Raw genomic sequence first — 23,894 nt, 5'->3', positions numbered from 1 at the left:
TCAACTTTGCCACTCGTAATTTTGAACCCGCTGGCAACTAACGTTAAACTTTCGTCGTCGTTACATGTACTTACAAGAGGTCTTCTTGAATTTTTTCTACAGCCGTAACCACATGGTCTCTTTTTATTGTCAATATGCAACTACATGTCTTCTGTTACCCTTGACTATGGGTTAATTTTGTTGTTTTGTTTGATCTGCTGCCAATATGGTATGTACCATTGACCATGCACTTACTCACCGGAGGTCCCCTTTCAGCCCTTGGCTCTGGGACCTCATTCTGTATTGTCACTCTTGTATACAAAATCAATGAACAAAAAAGCTAGTTTTCTAAGTCTGATTCAGATTCTGATTCAACGCTGAAACGCTTGAAGGGGAGAGTAATGCGACAAAAAAGTCCAGCGGCGCGATTTTCGACATAAACTAAGGTAATAATAAAATAATCTAGGCGAGGATAACAACTAGCATTTTATATTCTCGTATAGGACACAAGAACGTTACGTACGCCTTTCTTGAACTGTTGAGGTTCTACTTACGGTCCACGTTTGTTGAGTTACTGGGGACCTATACATCCAGAAGGAAGGAGTCTGTATTGGATCATGCCTGGCTCCTCTATTGAGCGATTTGTTGCTTTCCAGCGTGGACAGGCAGTTGCAAAGTGTCATTCCTCAACATGGTGTTTTCAAGACATATCGCTTTCTTGACGATTTCCTGGTGATGTTTGAGGGTGAAAAAAAGACGATCAAAGAAGGGGCTCAAGATATTTTTGCTACGTTTAAGTCCCACCTGGAGCCTTTTGTAGTAACGTTGGAATTACCCTCTGACAGCCAGCTGAGGTTCCTGGACCTTGAGTTGACGTTCAGTAATGGGCACACGTGTTGGAATTTGCGCCTAGGTACCAAAAGGGCCTTTTACCGTTCAGTTCGGCGCACAACAGGCTTGTCAAGAGGGGAGTTGCCATGGGGGTTCTCACAAAGGCTCTCAACAGGTCCTGTACCCATCAGGTACAACATATAGTAGTCCAAAGTTCGACGAAACCTCGTCTGGCGAAGAAATAACATTTCCGGGAACAAACACACTCGCCAAAAAGTAAAAACAATATGTAAAACAAGACGTTTCGGGGCCCGTACGGGTCCCTTGTTCAGATATGAATCGAAAAGCGGCTTGTCCGTAATTATACATGCGTGGAACGTTGCAAAGCGCATGCGTATGTCGTAGGCTTGTGCCCACGTGTCTGATTAAGAGCGTGCGGGGTTGACTGGATATGGAATGATTCTCGGAGTAGGCGCGTTGATAATATTTTCTTGGTGGCAATGATTCTGGCCGAGTCTCATGCGATGACATGACCGGTTCCGTTTTGATGTTCCGCCAAGGCGTTTAGCTGTGTGCCGCCGTTAGCAACGTTGTTTTTGTGCTCCTTTAGCCGCCTCTTGAAGTTTCGGGTTTCACCAATATAGGCTGCGTCGCAAGTCTGGCAAGGAATCTTAAAGACCACCCCGGGTATCTTTTACGTTCTAGCGCGTCGTTGGCGTGTATTAGTTGCTGCCCGAGCCTATTTGTAGGCACGTCGCCAACTTGGACGTACTAGTCACTGAAGATCCGTAAAAGCGTTTCGCTTACACCGATAGCGTAACGAATAGCAGCGCGCTTACGCTGCTTCCTCGGTGAAATTGGTGGCTTTGTCGATCTGCGTTGTTGAGCGCTTAGGATTTGTCTGGGATAGCCGTTGCTTTCGAGGTCCTCTCTTATCTTCTTTTCTTCTGATTTCCGCGCCATGGTAGAAGAGCACAGGCGTTCGGCGCGGGAGAAGAGTGCCGAGGCCACAGAGCGCTTGTGTCTGACCGGGTACGCCGAAGCGAAATCTAGGTACTGACCGCTATGCTTGGGCTTCCGGTAGACCGCAAGGAATAGCAGCGTAAGCGCGCTGCTCTTCCATACGCTATCGGTGTAAGTGAAACGCTCTCACGGATCTTCAGTGACTACGACGTCCAAGTTTGCCACGTGCCCCCAAGTAAGCTCGAGCAGCAACTTGTACGCGCTAGAACGTGAAAGATATCCCTGGGTGGTCTATAAGATCCCTTGCCAGGGGCCCTATTCTCGACTGCACAAATTGCCGGCATTTCGCCCATGTTTTTTTTGCGTAAGCACGACGTAAACAATCAGTGACGTGCTGCACCTATAGCTATGACGACATGCAGTGTAATTTGACGAGTCACTCATAAAGATCGCTACCAAGGTATCAAATATTGTGCAAGAAATATATAAAAACACTTGGCACGTACTATAAAAATTAAGACGGTAGCTGAAGCTGACAAGAAAAACACATTTCTGGAGGTCAAATTTGGCGCCAACACCACAAGGCGATCGAGTAACGTTGATCTAAAAGAGAGCGAAAGGCGGATGTCGAGCTAAAGAACATCACACAATTTTTTTACTGTGTCTATTTATTTCTTTCAATCGCTTTTATTAACATAGCCGGGCTCTCTGTTTCAATGCAAGCTTTGTTGCGTTATCACCTTCCCTGCCGCCACCACCGCCACGCCATCGTCTGCTGCTATGTTAAAAGTTTATGGCGTGATCACAGAAAAAGACGGCCGCGACCATCGCTTCTATGACACATAAGAGCAGCGAAGCGCTACGCCTGATAACCGCGGAGCCCACCGATGTCGCCGATTCACTCATTCGTCAAGCTCGACTGCAATCAGCGCTGTAATGAACTAAATAGTCACTTTTCGTTGCTATTTTTCTCTTGAGTTTGATCATGTGACTCAACAGCTTACAAGGACAAGTATGGACAAATGCCATGCGTTGGGTTCTCTTTGTCATGGAGAGGCTTGTACTGCCCTCTTATGTTGCGGTTACGCCAAACAAATAATTTTTATTTCATTGCCAAACATAAAAGCAAAATACTGCATGTTATTTGTATGTTCCATGATCGCTGACTTGGAAGCAGTTGAAACTATAATTTGTTTCGCTAGGAAACATGCTTTAAACAGCGCGCATGCGAAACTGCGCCTGCTGCAAATTGCCGCACATTTCGCGGCGCCGTAATCCTGGGCAATATTATGCCCTATTTTGCTTGTATTTTGCGACAAAAACAGCCGCCATTTTCAAGCTGTTACGTAGCATTACGTCACTTTTACGCAGGCTGAAGTTGCCAATGCATGATGTAATCGTTCTCGCCAACTGTTTAAATTACGTCACGCCTTCTCAGCCAATCACAGAGGGGATGTGTATTACAAGTAGTATTGTTGTGGAATAGCAAAGAGAGGCTTATGTTGTCATGTCCGCTGCATTTATTCTGCTTTTTCATTGCCGGCCAAGAATTATGCGCCTTTAGTAACGAGAAATAAGGCAAACTTTAGAACTGGTGTCCGTAGACGACATGAAACGTCAAAATGACGACAGCACACACAACCGCTGTGTCAACCGGAAGCACGTGACCAAAATTGAAAGCCAATCAGAAAAGACTTCCGGAAAATTGCCTGAATTGCCGGCAATTTGTGCAGTTGAGAATAGGGCCCCAGACTTGCGATGCAGCCTATATTGGTGAAACCGGAAACTTCAAGAGGCGCCTAAAGGAGCACAAAAACGACGTTGCTAACGGCCGCACACAGCTAAACGCCTTGGCAGAACACCAAAACGCAACTGGTCATGTCATCACTTGGGACTCGGCCAGAATCATTGCCACCGAGAAAATAATATCAACGCGCCTACTCCGAGAATCATTCCATATCCGATCAACCCCGCATGCTTTTACTCGGACTCGTGGGCCAAGCCTACGACATACGCATGCGCTTTGCAACGTTACACCCATGTATAATTACTGTCGACCCCTTTTCGTTTCATATGTGAACAAAAGACCCCTACGGGCCCCGTAACGTCTTGTTTTTACCTATTGTTTTTACATTTTGACGAGTGTCAGTTTGTTCCCGGAAACTGGTACAACATAGTTTCGACGCCCAGGTCCGCCGCCTCATCTCTGTCCGGCTACTCGAGTGACCTTGTGTGCGCTTTAGCGTCGAGGTTGTTGCGGGCGCTTTCCTCAAGAGTTCCAGAAAAGAGCCCTCAGAAGGAGCGACAAAAAACAGCAGTGTTTCCGTATGTCCACGGTGTCACCCGTGCCCTCAAGAAGATTGTAAGCAAGGTAGATGTTCGGCTCGTATTCTCTGTACTTAAAAAACTGGGCCGATAGTGCAAGCGGGTAAACGCAGAAACACCGAAGGCAAGCACATGCGTGAAAAATCACATTACACGCTATGTGGAATGTGTGGAAAACGTCGTATAAGAAATTCCTTTGTCATCGTGTGGCCGCACTTACAACTGGCAGACAGGCCGCTGCCTCAATGATCGCGTGAGGGAGCATGCCAACAGTGTAAGGACGTCATGAAGTGCCACCTTGCAACGCATTGCGCTTCCTGTGGCTGCGTCCCCCTCTTGGATGGCTGCGTAATTCTCGCGCTGTATCCTGGACGAAGAGAGCGGGAAATCTTTGAGGCGTTCAAGATCAAGAAGAGAGGAGGTGCTTGTATTAGTGAGCCATCAGTTTCACTTCTCGAAAAGGAAATGCTGTACCTATCTTGAACAATAGACTTTGTACCAGCACTTGGCGGATCATGCTTTTTACGAGACATCGTGTTTTTTTTAATGTGATATCTCAGGTTTTTATCGGTCGTTCTGTTGTTTCTTCTGCTGTTTTCATTTTTCTATATATATATTTTTTCTGCTGCAATAAAGCGCTCAGTTGTTCGTCAGCGCCTGTGGTTTTGGTCTTACCATTCTTCGTCCCGTCGTTTGCGCTGTTTTTCCTAGTCTAACAATGTACCAACTGGCCCGTCAGCATACCCTTCTGGTACGCAAGTAGTTTTACTGGGGGAGGGGTTAGACCAACATTATGGTGCACGTAGCCCAGAGCACGTTTAGCCCTGTCCGTTATGTAGTTACTGTGTCAGAACCAGTTTAATTCGCGGGTTATATGGACACCTAAGAATTTACACGAGCGGCTAGAGCCAGTAGCAATGTTTATATTAGTGCACTTATGCTGCAATTTCGGGGCCAGTGGAAAGATGCGTGCTCAGTGTTTGCACATTTAAGCACATTAGCCAGGTATTGCACCATTTCTGTGCGCCAAATCAGTCGTCTTGTAGCACAGAAATATCACGGCTACCATTTATAAGGTGATAAATGACACAGGCGTAGGCGAAGACACTGACTTTCAAAGTCTTTTTAATGGAGTGGTCATTGATATAAATTCGAAGAGTAGGTGGCCCCAGGGCGGTACTTTGGGGCACACCAGAGATTTTGTGCGTGAGTGATGATTTATACGATTTGGCCTGAACTAAATTCTGGCGGTCACTTAGAAATTCGCTTATAAAATTCACAGATGATATGTCCAGATTAGGGCGAGACAATTTAGCCGTAAGCGCTTAAGCGATGTAATAAACCTCGGTGAACTGGGTCGTTCCTATATTGTTGTAACAGAAATATAAAGGCGTACAAGAATTCCATCTTCTTTAAAAGAAGCCAATTGGATTTAAGTGACCAGTGTGCAAAGCTGGGAGCAGTGCTTTCAATGAACATTGATATGTCACGATTAATGTTGTAATGTCCTTTGTAGTACAACATCCCTATTTTTCTGTTTTTCTACATGTGTGTAAGCTCCACGATAATGAAGCATGCACAACGAAATCATCGCTCAGGCCACGCAGGTAAGTGATTGAGAGTATGTTCTCGGGGGGTGGAGTTCACAAATTATACGTTAGACTTGTGGTCAGAAATGCGTGTTGGCTATTGACAACTTCTGTCAATCCGAAGGTGAGGCACGTGGTGACAAACTCTCCAGGGCGGGTAGGATGGTATTTTTTGATGGCATAGAAGCAATATCGGACTGGTTTATCCTAGAAAAAGTAAACTCGCCAAATAAAAGTATAGAAATATTTGGGTGGGTCGTTTAGTTGATTCAAATAGTCGTGAAACAGACGTGCAGAGGACCTGCCAGTTGTAGGAGCCAGATCGCTATCTGTAATCCATATGCGTGTGTGGGGTACGTGACAGCAGAGCCAAAGCATTTCTAGTGGTGAAGTAAAGTGCCGCGGTCACCATCAGCGTCGTCTCCCGATTGTGCTGCGCCCGACTATGCCCGCTTTACCCAACTTCGACAGTTCAGGCGTGCTGCTACACGGGCACACTCACGATGCGGAGCACTGCGTTCACAGCTGCCGCTCTTCCTCAACCGTCGCACCTGCATCTGCGTACTCATCAGCGGTAGCTGGGGATGGGACCGGTAGACTTCTAATCAAGCTCGACCGCTGCTTCACACCCAGCCCAGGCCCCCGGAAGCAACAATGCTTTCCCGAAGCCCATAAAGGAGCCATGAAGAGAAAACAAAAGTTTGTTTTATTCCAAAGATTAGGTGTTTTATAGTACCCCAAGCGCTTTACCGGAAGCAAATGATGCTTTATTCACTGAGAAATAAGGCAATTTAAGCCAAAATTTTAAATCTCCCGCTAAAATTGCACATTTGGTGACGTGAACAATGGCGTCATACGAGCTGGTCCATGAAACACATACTTAGTATGTCGACTCCATATGGCACCCACCCGCGGGAGTCAGACAGGAACCGAAACTCGTGCCGAAACCGAGACGGCGGTCATTTTAAAAATACTAGTAAAACCTAGTGCACCCGCAGCCCTAGTTATGGAATCGCCTGACCCGGAGAACAAAACTCTCGCCGAGGAGCTAGGACTTGCATTTAACAACCTCACACCACTTGAACGCTCAATGCTCCTAAGTGCACGAGCGGCTGGAGTTGTGGGATACGCGGTGGACGAGACAGCGACCATTCCGCGATAGCCACAACAGACGAACGCCCTGCCGTCGGCACCGCTGCGGCATCAGCCCCGTCGCGACGGACGAATACAGACTGGTACGCATGTGCCGTATTTTTATTACGGTTAATAATAGTTCAATTTCGGTAGCAGTATCACTTATGCGCTACAAGGACACCACCTACAAGGACACCACCACCACGCAAGTTGTTATCCCTGTGCTTGCGGAATATGTCAAAGTCAGTAAGAAATGGCAATATTTTTGTATCATCCATTAACGGGTTAAGGCACGTTTCTGTCAGCAGCACGACATTTGACGATAAATTATTTATCAATTCGCAAAGCGAATCCCGCTTCAGAATGACACTTGGTATGTTGGCTAGTAGAATTGATAAAGACCTATAGGAGGCAGGGGTCTTGCATGTTCGGTTTGTTGGTTCCTATGAGCTCTTTTCGGAAATTTATTTGAAGTGTAGGCGCCGATGTGGTCGTGCGGATGACCCTAGATCAGTTTCGGATTTATTCTCAGATCAGTTTCGAAGGCAGCAGGAGCCCGCGAGTCGGGGAGCGCTCGTGGAATGCTGCCGAACAGCGTAGAGGCCTCGGTGTTCTCTGGCGCGTGGCTCGTCGTGCGTGTCGAGGCCTCGCACTGCTGACGATGGTGGTAGCGGCCAATGATGATCATGATGAGCTCTTGCTGTCAATGAAGAAGTGGTCGCTACAGGGCACCCCCCTAGCGCGGAGCGCGACAAAAGAAAACAAGAACATGAGCAACTAGTGCTGGAAGCTATATACAGAGGGTAGCACGGGCGTGACGAAGGCTGCATAAGTATATGTACACGGTGTGTCCATGGTCAAGGTCCTTGAAATCTAAGATGTTAAAGTGGTCACTTTCGTAAGGTGTTCCGGTTACAGTCCAAGTCATCATCTTAAAGGAGCCATGAAGAGAAAACACAAGTTTCGTTCATTCGAAAGGTTGCCTCGTTAGAACCATAACGACACCACTTATAACGCAAACTTCGTTCAAATAAGCTACATAATTAGGAAAAAAGGAAATGACCATGCGACCCACCAGCTCATTTTGCGCAACAGAACCTATGATGTCACTCGAGAATGCTCTGCGATTGGCGGAGGCCGGCAAAAGCAAACGCATGTTAGGCAGGGCTTACAGTTTGCATAGCGAGCTATATGCCCGCGAAACATACTGCACATTTTTTTATGACAAAGAACGGTGGAGTAAACGGTTGAAGATCCGAATAAACACGCAAGCGTGTATGCCAATGCGTACGAAACTACCGCCAGCCGTACTCAACATCTCGCCGTCGCCACCTTCGCGCAGACGAATTTTCGGGTTCGAGGCTCTTCGGGGCCAACGAACCGTCCCAGCACGCATAGCCGCGACCTTGCTTGGTATTGTAATTCCTTCACAGGAGGTTGGCCGTCATATCGCCAACCAGGAAAGGTAAAAATAGAAACAAGGGGAGTAAGGAGAAGCAAGAGGCGACGAGATAGTGCCAGTCGTCGCATAAGTTTCTAATGGTGTTGGCTTGCTGCTGTCGTTACGAGCTCGTTGCCAGTTTACAACCACTGAGAACTTCAGTTTGTTCGAGTACTTTACAATGAAATTTTGTTGCTGCCTTTTGAAATGCCCATGTAGTACGGGCAAATCGTCGAGGGAGTGCGACATCCCTGCCGGTGAGGAGATCTCCTTTCATGTGCTGCCCAACGACGAACCTCGGCGAACTAAGTGGCTACGTTTTGTGAACTTTGCAAATGGAGGAGAAAGGGAGCTAAAGGAAGTACGAGTGTGCTCGCTTCATTTCCGACGAAGTGATTACGGCAGGGACCCTTACGTTAGCTCACTCCTGGGACATGCTGGCGCTCGTCGCCGACTTCGTCAAATCGCCGTCAAAACGCTCTGACCTTGGGGAAAACAATGCCGTACACACCGCGCATTGACGCTCGTATCTTTCTGGTTGGAGCAGAGAGCTCGCGGGAACGGCTTTCCATACACGACACCCGCCAACTGGCATAAGCGATACTGCTACTGAAATTAAACTATTATTAGCCGTAATAAAAATACGGCACATACGTACCAGTCTGTATTCGTCCGTACCGACGGGGCTGACGAGGCAGCGGTGCCGACGGCAGGGCGTTCGTCTGTTGTGGCGATCGCGGAATGGTCGCTTTCTCGTCCACCGCGTATCCCACAACTCCTGCCACTCGTGCACTTAGGAGCATTGAGCGTTCAAGTGGTGTGAGGTTGTTATATGCAAGCCCTAGCTCCTCGGTGAGAGTTTTGTTCTCCGGATCAGTCGATTCCATAACTGGGGCTGCGGGTGCACTAGGTTTTACTAGTATTTTTAAAATGGCCGCCGTCTCGGTTTCGGCACGAGTTTCGGTTCCTTTCTGACTCCCGCGTGTGGGTGCCATATGGAGTCGACATACTAAGTATCTGTTTCATGAACCGGCTCGTATGACGCCATTGTTCACGTCACCAAATGCGCAATTTTAGCGGGAGATTTGAAATGTTGGCCTAAATTGCCTTATTTCTCAGTGAATAAAGCATCATTTGCTTCCGGGAAAGCGCTTGGGGTACTATGAAACACCTAATCGTTCAAATAAAACAAACTTTTGTTTTCTCTTCCTGGCTCCTTTAAGGGCTTCGGGAAAGCATTGTTGCTTCCGGTGGCCTGGGCTGGGTGTGGTGCAGCGGTCGAGCTTGATTAGAAGTCTACCGGTCTCATCCCCAGCTGCCGCTGATGAGTACGCAGATGCAGGTGCGACGGTTGAGGAATAGCGGCAGCTGTAAGCGCTGTGCTCTGCATCGTGAGTGTGCCCGTGTAGCAGCACGCCTGATCTGTCGAAGTTGGGTAAAGAGGGCACAGTCGGGCACAGCATCGAGGCGCATGATTGACTTGGAATTGGGAGACGACGCCGATGGTGACCGCGGCACTTTCTTGGAGCAGAAGTAACCGCAAACCGGAGATGGTGAGCGCGGAAAACACGACGGATCCAGCGCGTTCGCCTCGGACGTTCGCAGCGCCAGAACAGGCAGCTAACATGGAGATCATGCTGCCATGCCAGCCCACACGACCGCTTCGGGTTCAGCGCTTGCGACGCCGACGGCGGCGTTTAAGCTCGACGGCGGAAATGACACATTCCGGAGGTGGCTTCAAGTCAGTAGAAGGCTTATTGCAGGGACGTGCGGGAATTTGGTCTCGAAGACTCTGCGTCCATTCAGCCGTGGTGGTCAGGTCGTTGGCTTACGTGCTTTTCTTTACATGTATATACTGATGGCTCTGTGACTGCATCCCGGTCCACCGCGGCTGTGGTAATTCCAAGCTTATGCGTTACCCGAGGATTCACACTAGACCGCAAGACAACTTCTACTGCCACTGAGTTGGTTGCCATACGGGAGGCGATTCGTTTAGTCTCCCGTGAATCACCTCAAGCTTGGACCCTGTTTTGTGATTCCAAGCCAGCACTCCAGGTCCTCAACGGAGTTATGAGGCAAGGACCTTATTATGCCCTTGCTGCGGAAGTACTCGAATTATGCTCATTGGCACTGCAACAAGGACATGTCCTCACCATTCAGTGGGTACCAGGCCACTGCGGGCTAGCTGGTAACGACTGGGCTGACCAGGAGGCGAAGAAGGTTTCTGCAAATGCAGATGTTGTACGTCTGCCCTTCGCAAGGACGGACACGACCGCCCTTCTGTTTACCATTCTCCGCCACGCCTCGGCGAATCACTGGTCCCACCCTGACAATCGTCATAGAAGATTACACCGCCTGGACCCCGACTGCAAGTTTCGGTTACCTCCTGGTATTCAGCGAAACTACGCCACGCTGTTTCACCGACTACGGCTTGGCGTAGCCTTTACCCGTCGCTACAAGCACTTCATTGGCTTTACGAGTGACCCCGACTGTGAGACAGGCCATGTACCAGAGACTATTTCGCATGTTCTCTGCCACTGTCCACGCTATGCGCAACCTCGAGAACAATTAGTGAGAACATTGGCCCGTTTGGACTGTCGTGTGGTGTCGGAGGAAGTGCTGCTGGGACCTTGGCCAGACGCGAAGCGTTCCTATAGTGCATTTAAAGCTGTGCTGACATTTCTGCGCAGCAGCGGCCTCTCAGAGATATTGTAGTTGAGGCCCGTCCGACTTAACTTTAACGCATACACCTTATCGGTATAGGCATCTTCTATACATAGCCCTTCATTTATTTCTCCGCCATCTTCATCTCTCTCGTCCTCTATCCACACTCTTTCCTCCACTTTCCCTTCCCACACACAGAATAGCTGGCCAGATATACTACCGTCAGGCCGACCTTTCTGTGTTTATTTCATTTCAATAAAATTCCTCTCTCTCTCAACGTTGGGAACGAGTACAACAGTGTGCGTCTCGTGCGTGATTTGCGGTGATGGCAGCGGAACTGTAATGGATGCTGTTATATTTAGTTTCTGTTTACTTTGTGTTCTTCCACCCCCAGGGGGCGCGTCTTTACTTTATGTATATATTTGATATGTTAAGTACAATAAACATATTTCGTACGGTGGTGCTGCCGGTGCTTACGTCCTTCGCAAACAGCACATTGGCGACGAGGATGGGATAACAACACGTCAAGCTACCTTCAGCATCGAGTGCCGTCCGGATCTGCCCCGCCAGGAGTTTATCCGGCCTTGCTCCGTCACCGCCGTATCTCCCGGCGCCTGGACGTCCGTCACTTCCATGGGAGAAGTGGGAGCAGAGTTTAACAGTCTACCTTCTAGTGTCCGGAGCAGCTGAGTTCCCTCCAGAGCGGCGCAAGGCCATTCTTCTGCATTTTTGGGGGGCGGAAGGGCAGCATATTTACCGAACTTTACCTACAGGGTCAAGCGCCGCAGCACCAGCACCAGCAAGCGCCGCAGCACCGGCAGTACAAGAGAAACCGGCACTACAAGGGAAGCCTCCCACGCCCGCTACGGACGACTACGAGTCTGCACTCATCGCCTTACGGCAGCAGTTTTAACGTCGTGCAACGTCGTCGTCGAGTGTCATCGTTTCCACCGCCGCAGCCACCACGTAGGCGAGTCCGTTCATGACTTTGTTTCTGCTTTACGGGAGCTCGTTTCGCATTGTTCGTTCGATTCACATGATGATGCTCTGCGGGACCGCTTTGTAGCCGGCGTTGCTTCAAACCGCGTTCGTTAACGGTTGCTGCTCGAGGGTTCCTGCTATTATGAATGGGCTGAGGACCACGCAGTCAGGCAGTAGACGAACGCTGTTTAACACGTCGAAGTCGATATTCAACAAGATGGAGGACAAGCACAGGACGTGAGCATAGTAGAGGTCGGGACGTAACAGACAGGATGGGTTTGGGTCACACGTACACATAGTCCGCAGTTCGAAGTTACACAAACTAACCTCACAGTTCACAAGGTCCGAGAGCAATGCCCATTAGGCAAGTCAGCTCAATTTCAGTCGCGACGCGTTTCTAGCCACTTCAACAGCAGGAACAGCAGCACCCAACAGCCGGAATGGCGCGTCAGCAGTCGGCGCACCAGCACCTCAATGACGGCGCCCAGACGAGCTCTCGAGCCTTGGCGGATGGTAGCGGTGGTCCCGTTTAAGGTAACCCAGGCGTCTCAAGGGGTAGTTCCCACGGACCGTGCCCTGTTCCGACGCTTGGCTTCCAGCCGTTTACCTTGCAGCTTCCACGATCACTTACACGCGCTCATCTTCCTTGTCATCTTCTCTATCGTTCTGGCTGGCTCACTTGCGCGGCCAATCACTCACATGGCCATTCATCACACCTGCCTTTCTTTCGAGAGCGCAGTGCGAATCGCTCTTCAGTTTGAGCAAGCAGCTGAAGTGCTGAAGGAATTTCTTGCTTTGGTCGAGCCTCTTTCTCTACGGCGTCGTCCGCAGTATTCGCATTCTTCGCGAAAATTTAATTCACAGCCACAAGCACATTTTCAGCAGAACTTTCCAAGCCCGAGCGGTTTACGTGCGCCGCAGGGGTACCGCCCCCTTCGGCGAGACAGAGATAGCCGGTCCGTTTCACCGCACTGTTTCCGATGCGGCTCGCGGAGTCACCGCGCATCAGCGTCGCAGTGCCCAGCGCAGGGAAAAAAGGGCTCATTTTGCGGTTTCAAGGGCCACTTTCAGAAAGTATGCAAGCGCAAGCGACAAATGCAAGGCACGGCTCGTGATGTCGGATTCGATGACGATGCTTCTTCAGATGAAAGTTCTGAGCATGTTTTGACTGTGCGGCATCCCGCTCGCAGAGCAATTTACCTACAAGTGCGCGTAGCGGATGTCAAGTTGGCGTTCCTTGTTGACTCAGGGTCGTCTGTTTCAATTTTGTCAGAGCAAGAATTTCGCCGACATTTTCAAAGCGGTTGGCTCCAACCAGCTCCCCACGTCACCTTGTTTGACTATTCCAAGCGTCGAATTTCCGTGCTAGGATGTTTCCAGGCAGATGTTCGATATAAAGGGCGCTCTGCCCACTTTTTTTCTACATTGTTCGCGGAGGAACCTGTCTGATTGGCCTTGATGGCATTAAGGCCTTCAATCTTCAAATTCAGGGCTCCACTCTGGAGTGCCTGCACACGTCCGTTGCCCCGTCACCGCGTGTCAATGACCCGACACCTTGTCACATTCCAACGCAGTCAATAGAGCAAACCAGGCAAGCAAACCTTCTGCCTGCCTTGGCACACGACTTCGGTTCACTTTTCAGTCCTGTCTTCGGCCTGGCTAAGTGGTTCACGCATCGTGTCAAGATTCGGCAAGGCGTGCAACCGGTATCTTTCAAGCTTCACCGTCTTCCATATTCACTTCGGAAACAAGTGTCAGATGAACTGCACAGGTTGTTGAGCCATGATATCATCGAACATGTCGATGCTTCTGAATGGGTTTCGCCCATTGTTGTCGTTGACAAGAAAGATGGCAGCATCTCGATTTGTGTTGACCTTCGGGAGCCTAACAAGGCTATTGTACCAGACAGCTTCCCGTTGCCTCATAAAGAGGAACTTCTTCATGCCTTGGTAGGCGCGACACACTTCTCAAAACTTGACTTGGCTTCTGCCTACAATCAGGTTCTTTTGTACCCTGACAGCAGGGACCTGACAGCCTTCATCGCACATGAAGGGCTTTCTTGGTTCAAAAGAGTTTGTTTTGCGTTAGCTTCTGCCCCAGTGGCATTTCAGAAGATGATGGCCACAATTCTTGATGGCTGTTCAGGTGTGTTGTTCTACATTGATGATGTGATAGTGTCGGGCAAAAGTGCAGAAGAACATCTTTCGAACCTAAGAACGGTCTTGCAGAAAGTCACGGACCCAGGCTTGAAATTGAACTACAAATGCCCCTTCGACGTTCCAGAACTTTCTTTCCTAGGTCATAAGGTCACGGCGCAAGGTATCTCGCCGCTTCAAGAAAAAGTTTACTCAGTAGTTAACACTCCAGTGCCAACAGACGTTGCCACCCTCCGTTCATTCCTGGGTCTTGTAGAATACTATTCCAAGTTCGTTCCACGTTTGGCCCCGGTGGTAGAGCCTATGCGCGCCCTGCTTCGCAAGAATGAGCCATTCATATGGTCAGCCGAAGCAGACAGCAGTTTTCGGAGGGTCAAGGAAATGCTCTCTTGAAGTACAGTTCTACACATGTTCGATCCCACACTTCCAGTCATCGTGTCGACCGACGCTTCCGACTGTGGGCTGGGAGCCGTCCTGCAGCAGCAAAATGGCCACGAGCTCCGCACAGTTGCTTTGGCGTCTCGTACCTTGTCATCAGCGGAAAGAAAGTGCTCGGTCGGCGAACGCGAAGCATTGGCATGCATTTGGGCGTGCGAACAATGGCACATTTATTTTTGGGGTCGCCATTTCAAGATTCGAACGGGCCATCAGGCGTTGGTATCGTTGCTGTCGTCGCAAGGACGTCGAAGAAGGCCACTCCGAATTTCACGCTTGAGTGCACGACTCTTAAATAACAATTTCACTGTAGAGAACCGCAAGGGGTCCACCAACACGGTGGCAGATGCTCTTTCTCGGCTGCCAGCTTCTACGGCGGAGGCAGAGCTGGCCAAGGAATAAGAAATTGTGTCGTTGGTCGAGCCGGCTTGCGTGAAGAAGGAAGAATTCAAGCAAGGCGTCCTCAACGATGGTTGTCTGCAAACTGTCAATCGCTGGGAATGATCGCTGGGAATGAGTTGGCAGACGAGAGGGCCACTGCTGCTGCACTCAGGAACACTGTAGACATTACAACGATACCCTACACAGACCTCAAGCCACACATAAGACAACACCTGCGCAGAACATGGCAAACACACTGGGACGAACAGACAGACAACAAACTACATGTAATAAAGCCACACTTGGGACGGTACACATCTGACTCACACAGCAGACGCACGGAAGTCGCCTTGGGTAGGCTACGGATAGGGCACACGCATGCGACTCACTCGTATCTGCTGACGAGATCTCCTAGGCCCCAGTGCAGCAGGTGCGGAGAGGCCCTATCCGTAGTACACATAATAATAACATGCAAGGCACTTCACACAACACGACACAAACACTTCAGAGAACTCTACAGACAACATATTCCCCTACATCCATCGTTTTTCCTAGGTGATGATGCCATTGTCTCCGTGAAACGTGTGTTTGAATATTTGTCCGACGTCAAGTTTTTAAACCTCATTTCCTATCACGCATCATGAAATCTGGCCCTATACACCAGCCATGCGCATTGTCGTTTTGTGATTTTACTTTTGTTTTTGCTGATTTTACTTAGTGTTTAAGGTTTCACCCCTATCATCATCTATTGTTTTGGCGCTCTTTGCCCCAGCTGGCCTTGCGCCATAAACATCCAACCATCATCATCGTTCTCGGTTCTTGGCTACCACAAAAGTAAGTACCAGAAGAGGCAAAACCTTTCTACTCTGTGCGCGAAGAACTTTCTGTTGTTGATGGCCTTCTACTGCGCGCAGAGCGCCTTGTTGTTCCGTTCTCGCTCACGGCTAAGTTCATCGCCGTCGCCCACGAGACTCATCCGGGCATCACGCGCACAAAGGCGACACTTCGTGAGCTGTTCTGGTGGCCCTGAATGGACAAGCAAGCTGAATCTGCTTTGAAAAACTGTCACATCTGCCTGGAAGCAGGTAAGTCCGCCAAAATATCATCAGCGCCATTGCAGCCTGTTGACTGGCCTGAAAGCCCGTGGCAGAAACTGGGCATAGACATTGTTGGCCCATTGGAACATGCACGTCACAATAGCCGATTTGCTATAACGTCGGTCAATTACCATTCCACATGGCTAGAGATATATTTTTGCAGCGAAGTGGCCACAAGCACCGGGAAAGACTTCTTAACCAGTGTTTTTGCCCGTGAAGGATACCCGGAGGAGACTGTTTGCGACAATGGGCCGCAGTTCACTTCGCGTGAATTTATCACCTTTCTTCAAAACCGAGCCATCAAGCTGTCGCATTTGTCTGTATACTATCCCCAGGCGAATGGGCAAGTCGAGAGGTTCAATCGAAGTTTGAAGAATTTTATACAAGTTTTACTCCTCGAAATGCGACCCATCCGACAAGCAGACACGGACAACCTCGCTATTTACCGCTTTACTCTACAGGCTACCACTGGGGTTGCCCCAGCAGTTCTGCTGCATGGGCGAATGCCCCGAACCAGATTGGATGTTTTGGGGTTTTCGGCACCAGCGTTTGCAAAGGACCAGCAACGAAACTGGCGCGACTTTGCCAAAGGGTCGGGCTTCAACAACAAAGCAGCAAGGAGTACATGGAGAGGAGGAGAGCTGCTAAGGAGCCGAAGATAGCTGTGGGTGATTTCGTTCGATTCAAGAAGCCGTCTGTTCGCTTCAAGGGGGATCGCTCCTTTTCCTCGCCAACTGAAGTGTTGGAGAAGAGGGGACCTGCCACTTTCCGACTTGCAGATGGCCGCACATGGAACGCCTCCAACTGTCCCGGGTTCCCGAGATGGGGACGAGTCCTCTATACCAACGTTCGGAGCTACCTGCACCGCCGCTTCCGGTTCGAGTGCCGCAGCCTGCCCTGCCGCCGCCGCCCTCTCCCGGGTCGCAGCCGCCGCCTACTGGTGTACAGCAGTCTGCCCTAGCGCAGTCGCCTGCTCCTGATCCGCAGCTGCCTGTACCGAAGCCTGCCGTGCCGCAGCCGCCTTCTCCTGGGCCGCAACCGCGGTCTCCTGACGTGCTACAGAGCTCTACGAGCTCACTAGCATCTCCGGCCGTGCAGCGTCCCCATCGGCCGTCCCGAGAGCACCGGCCACCGACCTGGCTCAAAGAGTATCAGACGCACTAGTTGTCTGTGAGTATACCACAGTGTGTATGTGTAGTGGAAATATGTATGTGTATACAGCGTGTAAATATGTACAGTGCATGCATAGTGGTTTCTAACACTTACTAACAACTAATCACTAAATATGAGGGAGGGAGTATGTTATATTCAGTTTCAGTTTACTTTGTGTTCTTTCACCCCCCCGTTGGCGCGTCTGTCCTTTACGTATATATTCGATGTGTTAAGTACAATAAACGTCTTTCGTACGGTGGTGCTGCCGGTGCTTACGTCCTTCGCAAACACCGCAGATGCGTGAGCCACAGCACAAATGGTGGAAATCCGTGGCGAAACAGCATCTTCGACTGAAGTATCCAGGCGTGTGGACGAACACGGCGTCGTGTTTGTCGAAATTGCACGTGGATTCTCAGGAGCCGATTGCATGAATGGTGGTAAAAACGGTTTCTTGAGGAGCCAGCCCGGACCTTGAGTGCTGCAGGGAGGCAGCGCAGATACATTGGGTGACAGACTGCTCGGGCGTGAAGTGCATTCCCTCATTGTCGTTGCCTCGGGGCTGCCATTCACGCTGTAGAGCGTGGTCGCAGTGGCAGTGGTGTCGTGGCGGGGTGGTACCATCTACGCCAGCATGCTGGTGCTAGGAAGAAGGTCCCCGACCGGGGTCGTGCAAGGCCGGGCGGCTGACGTGGGTGGTTTCAGGTACCGACCGTAGTGCTTTAGGAGGACGTTCCTGAGCTCGTCGTAGGGCTGGGCTCCAGGCTGCGGCAAGCTGAAGGCTAAGCTTCAAGGTAGGAGCTCATACATCAGTGAGCAACGTTGCTCCTGGGCTGTGATGTGCTACAGGTCGAAAAAGCACTCCATTTGTATAAGCCACATTTCGGGGTTCTTGTGGTAGAACGGTGGCCGACGTGGCAACGCTGTTGTGTTGAGTGGCTTGGCGGAATCACGAGAAGCTCAAGCGTGGGCGTAGCTAGATTGCAGTTGCCGAAAGTGAATCGGCGTTCAGAGAAGCCGAGTGGTGGTAGAGCGACACTTCGCTCTCGGGTCGGACAATCGTTTTCAGGGCGTGAGAAAGCCTGCAAGGAGGTCAGCCGGGTTCCCATTCCATCGTGGGGTGCGTCATGCGAGGTAACCGCGGAACGGGGCGATGCAGCGTCCTTGTGGCGGGGAAGACTCGGGCCGAGGCGCGCCTTCACGTAGGCCTGTATCGTGTCGTAGGGCCACTTGCCGTGTGTTAGTGGCTCACAGCATTGGTCGGCCGGAAGCAGGGCGGTGGTCATGCGGTAGCGCTTGGTCTGTGAGTCGATGCGGTGGATGAAGGGCGCTTCCATTTTTCAGAACTAGGCTCGGAGTTATTTATTTATTTATTTCAAAATACTGCAGGCCAGAATGGCCCTAGCAGGAGGGGCAAGTGAAGAATACAAAGGTCACTACTCGGAATCAGCAGCAACAACAACAACAAAATACGCTACACTACCTGGAAAACAACATAAAACAAAACAGCACATGGACAATATGCATCATAAAGCCGATCAAAATCGTACCCACACACTGATACACCATCACTGTATTGCGTCAATACCATCGGTTTAACAAGAAAAGTGCTCCAAAGCTCTAACAAAATTGTCAGCTGCTAGAATTGACTCAGGAAGTAAATTCCTGTCTTCTATGGTACGCGGAGAAAATGCTATTTTTAAATGAACTAGTCCTTGCGAAAATAAGCCCTAAAGCATGATCTCGTGTGTGACGCGTTCTTCTCGTGGTTAAGGGCTTAAGGAATGTAGGTATAGGCAAGAAACTCTCTTGGTCCGTATATTGTGAAGAAGCAATAGACGGTTTAGTTTCCTTCTTGTTTCTAGGGTAGGGATATTATTGTTTGTCATGAGCTGCGAGGGGGAGTCTTGTTGTCTGTATTTACCACAAATAAAGCGAACGCATTTTCTTTGGAGCATCTGAAGTTGGTTGACATCTTTTTTAGTTTGCGGGTCCCACACAACAGATAGCATGTTAAAGTCCTGACCTGATGAAAGTCTCATAGGCTAAGAGCTTAACATTACTCTGAGAATGCTTAAGCTTTCAACTTAACAAACATAGCTTTTTAAAGGCTGATGCCCATATGTTCGAAATATGGTGTGACAATGTGCAATTTTGAGTAAAAGTGACGCCTAAATACTTATATGACAAAACTTCTGAAATTGCGAAGCCATGAAGGTGGTACTGAAAAACGCTGGCATACTTTTTATGCGTTATTCTTAAAATGACTGTTTTTTGTGTGTTAATTTCTATATCCCAATCTTTGCACCATTGTTCAACACTGTCAAGAGCTTCCTGCAGTATAGCCTGATAACTTGCAGAACGAACGTTCATAAACAAAACACAATCATCAGCGAACAATTTCATTGAAATAGGACCAGAAACCACTTCAGTCAAATCTTTGACTTAAATTAGAAAAAAAGGGTCGCCAGCACACTGCCCTGAGGAACTCCAGATGAGACAGACAGACAATCAGATACGCATTCCCCAACATCAAAAATTGCATCCTATTTTTTAAGTATTCAGGAACCCAGTTAACCAAGTATGCGAGAAGACCGATCGCCGTAAGCTTAGACAGCAGCTTTCTATGTGACATCTTGTCAAACGCTTTACAAAGGTCAAGGAACACAACATCCACTTGCCCAGCGTTCCCAAGTACCTTAGAAAATTCATGAACTGGGTAGCTTGAAGCTTAAAGGGTACCTGGAAGGCCGGGTAGGGCGGCAGATGGCAAGCGAAGTGGGGGAGCACCCGTGAAATGCGGCCAAGCACGCAGAGGCTTGGGTTGTTGTGGTTGTTCCTCTTCTAGTGGCACATACCCACGTGGGGGATTATCCAAGAAAAGGGGTGGGTTTTTGGGGCTGAAATGCCCACCTCATAGCCCTATATAATCATCCTGTAGGAATTGGGAAAGCGGTTACCGAATTACATAATACATCTAGAGAAAAATAAGGGAATTGTGCATTTTTTGAGAAAAGGTTAATCAAGTTTGACCGGGTTAGCAGGAAATGCGTCTGGTCTCTGATACATAAGCGTGAATGGCCGCAATAATCCCTGAATGACAAAACCCCAGGGATGTGGCCCTAAACGAAAGGAGCACCGGCAACGACAGAGGAAGGCTAATTCGTTGAATTGGGGCGGCTAGATACCGTTTCCAAATGAAAGAAAAACCGCGGCAGTACAGGCCAAAGTGTTCAATTGTTTCAATTTCACCACAAGCAGCACAAACACCGAAGGAGGTGAGACCAGCGCGAAGCAAATAAAAATTAAACTGCTGTATTCTGCATCTGATGCTGGTCAAAGTGACCTCACACATGCGGCACTCACAAAATCCCGCAATCCACGTGTGAGCAAGATGGGCATAGTCATCCAAGTCTGTGATAGTACATTCCTGTGTCATCCCTAGCCGTAGATATCTGTGGAACCTTGCTCGCGCCGGGAGAAATGGGGTAGGGCTTAGGTACACGGTAGGGCCATCTAAAGCTGAACCGGCCAAAGAGCCAGCCGTTTCATTGAGCCATAGGCCCGTTTGTCCTGAGACCCAGATGAGCAGGATGTCGCGTAAATGGGGAGGCACAAGGCGGTTGAAGGTACGGAAAAGTAATGATTTTTTGGAGATGTTAGCGCGGTACAAACCGACAGAGAATCAGAAATAATAACAATTAAATGCTGTGGAGGTAATTTGTTTAAGGCCGTAACTATTGCAAAAAACTCAGCTTCGAATATAAGAATAAAATCAGGTAAACGAAAAGAAAATGACCCATGCAGCGTGGTTTGTGATGGAGACAAACGGAACCAGCAAGGGATGGTATGGAAGGGCGGGGAACATTCTTTGCGTGCCGTCGTCCGCGTTGGGGCTGGAGAAGCAGCGTTGTGAAGCCATGGCGAAGCCGCTTGTCCGGGTCACCAAATTGTACGCGGCCGATGAGGCGGTGTGGCCGAGCCCACGTTTATTTATGTTGCGCTGGCCGTGCCATGGTCAGGACGAGGCGAGTAGAAACGGGGTGCCGTTCCAGACAGGGTGCCGAGTGCTGCGTGTCCTCCGTGCCTACATGGCAAATCTACTGTTGATGATTGTGGCGCTGAAGTAGATGATGATAGTGGCGCTACAAGCTATTCCCCTTTTGTCGATATGTAGTTTATGTGCGGGCGCCAATGAATCGTGCTGTCATAGATAGTACCCAAGTACTTCAAAGCAGCCACCTGGGGAATGTTCTCGCGATAATTCAAACAAAGGTTAACATGACTGGATAACGGAAACACCAGGACCGCGCATTTAGCAACGTTGATGGGTAAATTCAAGCATGTAGTCCACCTCTAGATAGAACCCAGATACGCCTGTAATTGTTCAAATAGATCGTGAATATTCCGCGCAGCGGAAAAGAAGACTATGTCTTCAGCGTATACATAAGAGCGAAGTGTCTGATTGATTAGAATCGAACGCAGTAATATATTAAAAAATATAGGAGAGAGAGCCCATCCTTGAGGAACACCCCTTCTTTGCTGTTGTTACGAATTGGCCAGCAACACGTGTTTTCCCGCTTCAGCGACCACGTAGGAATCGACCATGTGCGCCCGCGTGTCGGTGAATCATACTTTCGTGTCTCGCCATACCGGGTCAGTCACCTCGCTTTGACACGTGCCACCGGTGGCTGCCAGCGCCACACCCTTCAGGCACCTGCGCGTCGGAGAGTCCCGCCCTGACCTACCCGGCTTAGACGTTTCCCTATCAGCGCGATCAGAGTTGATAGCGCGACCCCGGCACCTTTCAAGGACACTCTCCCCCCTCTCTCGGACGCCACGAGGGGCGAAGATGACTCGCGATCTTGGAAAGACTGTGCGTGTGTGTGTCTATGATTTCGTGGCGTGGTACTCTTGGGGGCGTTTTTTGGGTATAAAAGAAGCAGCACAAACGCTGATATTCATTCCTGTCTGAGCAGCGAATCCATGCGGTCGCTCTGCTCCGGTCCTGTATTGTAACCTCGCCCGTCGGGGCATTGTATGTTTTTTGGCTTCGGCTCACCTCTCGCTATGAAGTAAACAGTTACGTTATCCTACTGCTCTGGACTTCTCTTCGGCTGCAACACCGGCTGGCCGCTCGCTTCATACACGCTACCCATCGTATGTTGGAGGCCACGGAGTAAGGATCGGGTGCCCCCGCCCGGTCGCAACAACGGTTGGCAGCGGTCGGATGACAACTTCGTGACACCTGGAGCCAGCGGTGCGAGACCCAACACCACGGACGTCAAGGCGGCTTCGGACTTCGCAGAATTCACGGCGGTCAAGGGTGAGTGCGGGACTTTTCTTCACTGAGTTTTACCAGGCTTCTGAGGATAGCTGGTAGGGCGTCTGTTTTTGCCGCGTGGGTTATTCGCGCAAAACATTTTTTTGGAACAGTGGGAAAGCAGTACTCTAGACCGGCCATGAATTTGAAAGCGTTGAAAAAACCGCAGTTGTTGGAGCTTGCAAAAGAGTTGCGCTTGGATGTTGCAGACGCGCTGAGAAAGCCAGAGCTGATACAGGCTATACTCGCTGTTGGGGCTGACGATGACGAGCTGTCTGAGTGCATTGAGAGGATCAATGGCAGGGAGACCGCTAAACGTCAGGCTGCAGAGGCAGAGGCTGTGCGCCAGCGTGAGGAACGCGAGGAAAGAAAGCGCGAAGAGGAACGCGAGGAAAGAAAGCGCGAAGAGGAACGCGAAGAAAGAAAGCGAGAACAGGAGCAAGAGAGGCAGAAACAGGAACGCTAGGAGAAGGAACGGGAGCGACCGCATGAGCTGGAAATGAAGCGTCTAGACGTCGAGGCGTCTCGAACTAGACGTCAGAGTGGCAGCAGCGTGCAGTCTTCGGCGACTGACCGACCTACGTTGCGAATGTGTGACCTAATGCCACCCTACAAGGTAGGAGAAGACATCGGTCTTTTTTTGGTCAACTTCGAGCGTACGTGTGAGAGGGCCCAGTTTAGCCGAGACTCATGGCCGCAAAAGCTGCTTACGCTTTTGCCAGGTGAGGCATCCGACGTGATGGCCCGCTTGCCAAAGGAGGAGGCGGAGGACTACCAAAAAGTCAAGTCGAGCCTCCTGCGTAAGTACAGGCTGTCAGCAGAGGCGTTTCGCCAGAAGTTCCGTGAAGCCGAGAAAGCTAGGGGCGAGTCGTACTCGGAGTTCGCCTACAAGCTGAAGGCAAATATGAAAGAGTGGCTCAAAGAGGCAGAAGCTTTCGGAGAGCACGACAAAGTAGTTGAGTGCTTCGGTCTGGAGCAGTTTTACCGCCGACTACTGGAGAACCTGAGACTCTGGGTGCAAGATAGGCCAGGGGTAAAAACTGTGGATCAGGCAGCTCAACTAGCCGACGAGTTCGTCGCACGTCGAGGTGCGCAGGGGCCGAAAGACGGCCAAAAAGAGTTCAGGCCGAGGCCTGATAAGCCAGGGCCGAAAGGCAGAGCTTCCCAGGTAGACGGTAGAGCAAGGGAAGTCGTTCTCGTGGATAGAGAAACTGGCCACGATAACGAAGAGAGAGCAGCAGACGCTGAGGAGCAGCGCAGGCAGAAAGCTTTCGAAGCGCGCAGACAGGCTGCGTGTTACAACTGCGGCGAGACGGGACATTTCGCTGCCAGTTGTAAGAAAGGAAAACTCGTCTTTCACGTACTAGATCAGAGTGAGGACAGCAGGCAGTTTCTAGAGCCGTATGTACGGGAGCTAGTCGTCCATGGTAAACCGTGCCGAGTTCT

General features: G+C 50.0%; 1 pseudogene; it reads left to right on the top strand.

Annotated features, from left to right (window-relative positions):
• The first annotated feature begins 1,771 nt into the window (after positions 1–1,771).
• Positions 1,772–17,140, top strand: LOC144160772 (uncharacterized; annotated as a pseudogene).
• The last annotated feature ends 6,754 nt before the right edge of the window (positions 17,141–23,894 follow it).

Source organism: Haemaphysalis longicornis, unplaced genomic scaffold (genome assembly GCF_048455015.1).
Source record: "Haemaphysalis longicornis isolate Haplotype H1 unplaced genomic scaffold, Haemaphysalis longicornis Haplotype H1 scaffold_11, whole genome shotgun sequence".
Classification (NCBI taxonomy): Eukaryota; Metazoa; Arthropoda; class Arachnida; order Ixodida; family Ixodidae; genus Haemaphysalis; species Haemaphysalis longicornis.
This window is presented reverse-complemented; position numbering and strand designations above follow the sequence as displayed.